This window comes from Oncorhynchus nerka, linkage group LG8, assembly GCF_034236695.1.
Source record: "Oncorhynchus nerka isolate Pitt River linkage group LG8, Oner_Uvic_2.0, whole genome shotgun sequence".
NCBI classification, from domain to species: Eukaryota; Metazoa; Chordata; class Actinopteri; order Salmoniformes; family Salmonidae; genus Oncorhynchus; species Oncorhynchus nerka.
Window position 1 is genome coordinate 31,840,051 of NC_088403.1, and position 4,299 is coordinate 31,844,349.

Consider the following 4,299-nt stretch of genomic DNA (forward strand, 5'->3'; position numbering starts at 1 on the left):
ACTCTGGCAGCGCTGGACAGGAGGGAGACTCTGGCAGCGCTGGACAGGTGGGAGCACCTGTAGGGAGGAGACGGAGAGACAGCCTGGTGCGGGGGGCTGCCACCGGAGGGCTGGTGTGTGGAGGAGGCACCGGATAGACCGGACCGTGGAGGCGCACTGGAGGTCTTGAACACCGAGCCTGTACAACCCTACCTGGCTGGATACTCCCCGTAGCCAGGCCAGTGCGGCGAGGTGGAAATTACCGCACTGGGCTGTGCTGGCGAACCGGGGACACCATGCGTAGGGCTGGTGCCATGTACCCCAGCCCGAGGAGACGGACTGGAGACCAGATGCGCTGAGCCGGCTTCATGGCACCTGGCTCGATACCCACTCTAGCTCGGCCAATACGAGGCGCTGCGATGTAACGCACCGGGCTATACCTGCGCACCGGGGACACCGTGCGCCTCACGGCATAACACGGTGCAGGTCTCCTATATGACTTCGCCACACTCCCCGTGTGCCCCCGCCCAAGAAATGTTTGGGGCTGCCTCTCGGGCTTCCTTGATGGCCGTGCCAACTCCATTCACCGGTATCCCCCTAGCACTGTTCCAGAGAATCCCAGGCGGGCTCCGGCACTCTCCCTGGGTCGACCGACCACCTTTCTATCTCGTCCCATGTTGTCACCTGCTCCAGATAGCGCTGCTCCTTACCACGCTGCTTGATCCTTTGGTGGTGGGTGATTCTGTAATGGTCTTCTTCCTCCTCTGACGAGGAGTAGTAGGATACCTGTGGATGTATTTCAAGGCCTATCTTCAAACTCAGTGCCTCTTTGCTTGACATCATGGGAAAATCAAAATAAATCAGCCAAGACCTCAGAAAATAAATTGTAGACGTCCACAAGCCTGGTTCATCCTTGGGCGCAATTTCCAAACGCCTGAAGGTACCACGTTCATCTGTACAAACAATAGTACGCAAGTATAAACACTATGGGACCATCAGCCGTCATACCGCTCAGGAAGGTGACCCGTTCTGTTTCCTAGAGATGAACGTACTTTGGTGGAAAAAGTGCAAATCAATCCCAGAACAAAAGCAAAGGACCTTGTGAAGATGCTGGAGGAAACAGGTACAAAAGTATCTATATCCACAGTAAAACGAGTCCTATATCGACATAACCTGAAAGGCTGCTCAGCAAGGAAGAAGCCACTGCTCCAAAACCACCATAAAAAAGCCAGACTACGGTTTGCAACTGCACATGGGGACAAAGATTGTACTTTTTGGAGAAATGTCCTCTGGTCTGATGAAACAAAAATAAAACTGCTTGGCCATAATGACAATTGTTATGTTTGGAGGAAAAAGGGGAGGCTTGTAAGCCGAAGAACACCATCCCAACCGTGAAGCACGGTGGTGAAAGCATCATGTTGTGTGGGTGCCTTGCTGCATTAGGGTCTGGTGCACTTCACAAAATAGATGGCATCATGAGGTAGGAACATTATGTGGATATATTGAAGCAACATCTCAAGACATTAGTCAGGATGTTGAAGCTTGGTCGCAGATGGGTCTTCCAAATGGACAATGACCCCAAGCATAGTTCCAAAGTTGTGGCAGAAATGGCTTAAGGACAACAAAGTCAAGGTACTGGAGTGGCCATCACAAAGCCCTGACCTCAATCCTATAGAACATTTGTGGGCAGAACTGAAAAAGTGTGTGCGAGCAAGGAGGCCTACAAACCTGACTCAGTTACACCAGCTCTGTCAGGAGGGGCCAACATTCACCCAACTTGTTGTGGGAAGCTTGTGGAAACATTTGACCCAAGTTAAACAATTTAAAGGCAATGCTACCAAATACTAATTGAGTGTATGTAAACTTCTGACCCACTGGGAATGTGATGAAAGAAATAAAATCTGAAAGAAATCATTCTCTCTACTATTATTCTGACATTTCACATTCTTAAAATTAAGTGGTGATCCTAACTGACCTAAGACAGGGAATTTTTACTATGATTAAATGTCAGGACTTGTGAAAAACTGAGTTTAAATGTATTTGGCTAAGGTGTATGTAAACTTCCGACGTCAACTGTATATTGTCTTCCATGCATGTACTACCCTAAGTTTATCAAAGCCTACTACAATAAAGCATACCATTGTTGATGCTAAAAGATACAGAGACGTCTCAAAAGACACAAACAGGAAGAGAGAGAGAGAGAGAGATGAGGACAGAACATTCAACACAAAATATGCTGTGAAAAGTGTTAAACAGGGTTTCATTCTTCAGTGTATATGATATACGTAATACAGTGTGTCTAACTATTATTATTGTACTTTAGTTGGTATGATACCATATTATGTTCTCTGTGTGTGTTCTTACCGGCAGGCAGGCTCTCTCTGCAGACTTGGACATACTGTTCATGTTAATAATCTTCTTCAGGATTGGTGGGTCCCCTGCGGGACGGTTGAGCTAATGTAGGCTAATGTGATTAGCATGAGGTTGTAAGTAGCAAGAACATTTCCCAGGACATAGACATATTTGATATTGGCAGAAAGCTTAAATTCCTGTTAATCTAACTGCACTGTCCAATTTACAGTAGCTATACCATATAGCATGGTAGCTATAACATGCTATACCATGCTAATACCATGCTATTGTTTGAGGAGAGTGCACATTTTTTAACATGAAAAGTTATTAATAAACAAGTTAGGCATATTTTGGCAGTCTTGATACAACATTTTGAACAGAAATGTAATGGTTGCTTGAATCAGTCTAAAACTTTGCACATACACTGCTGCCATTTAGTGGCCAAAATAAATTTCACCTGGGCTGGAATAATACATTATGGCCTTTCTCTTGCATTTCAAAGATGATGGTACAAAACAAATTGAAAAAAAATGTTAATTTTTTCTTTGTATTATCTTTTACCAGATATATTGTGTTATATTCCCCTACATTCATTTGACGTTTCTACAAACCTCAAAGTGTTTCCGTTTAAATGGTACCAAGAATATGCATATCCTTGCTTCAGGGCCTAAGCTACAGGCAGTTAGATTTGGGTATGTCATTTTAGGCGAAAATTGAAAAAAAGGGGCCAATCCTTAGCATGGGTCTGAAGAGACGCACTTTGTCAGAGAGAGTGAGAGATTTGAATTTGTATCGTACAAAACATATTCCAACCAGTTCACGGGCCTTTGGTGTAGATCGTCACTAGCCTCTACGCTCTCTCTGAGGAAATTACGTGACCTAACCTGTTCTTCACTCTTAGAACACATTTCTCCATGCATAACCCTGGTAATGATTGATTGTACTATCGCACAGACATCAGAACCATGTTTGTTTTGATATAAACAGTAACACTTTGAAAGTTATCCATTAGCTTACATTGAAGTGTGATGTTTACATTGGATCACAGCATGTCTACTGCAAAATAGTTACATGGATTTGGCATTAGTTGGCACGATATTCTATTCTTCAGAGTTATCTCAGCTCTATTCTATTCTAATCAAAAGACAGGATACAGTCTCTTTATTAGCTAAAGATACAAAACAACGCAGGGCAGCAGTAGTGTAAAAAGTACCCAATTGTCATACTTGAGTAAAAGTAAAGATACCTTAATAGAAAATTACTCAAGTAAAAGTGAACGTCACCCAGTAAAATACTACTTGAGTAAAAGTCTAGAAGTATTTGTTTTTAAATATACTTAAGTATCAAAAGTATATGTAGTTGCTAAAACATACATAAGTATCAAAAGTAAAAGTAATATTTGTATTTAATTTTTACAGATAGCCATGCTCACACCAACACTCAGACATAACTTACAAACAAAGCATTTGTGTTTAGTGAGTTCACCAGATCAGTGGCAGTAGGGATGACCAGGGATGTTCTCTTGATAAGTGTGAGAATTGGATAATATTCTGTCCTGCTAAGTATTCAAAATGCAACGAGTACTTTTGGGTGTCAGGGAAAATGTATGGCGTAAAAAGTACATTATTATTTTTAGGAATATTGTGAAGTAAAAGTTACAAAACTATCAATAGTACAATACAGATACCCCAAAAAACGACTTAAGTAGTGCTTTAAAGTATTTTTACTTAAGTACTTTACACCACAGCAGGGTACTGTAATCAACTTCATAGACAACCCCCGTGGCCGGTGGTACGACGTTTTGTTGGTTTTTACCACTTTCTCCAATCACACATCTCCAATTGTGAATTTTTACACTGCAAAATAACTGACTTTCGACTGGTGAGTCTGTAGGTCTGTGATCAAATGGGGATGCAACAATATTATTGGCCACATTAGGGTCAGTGTTGGCTTGGTTTTAGATGAGGG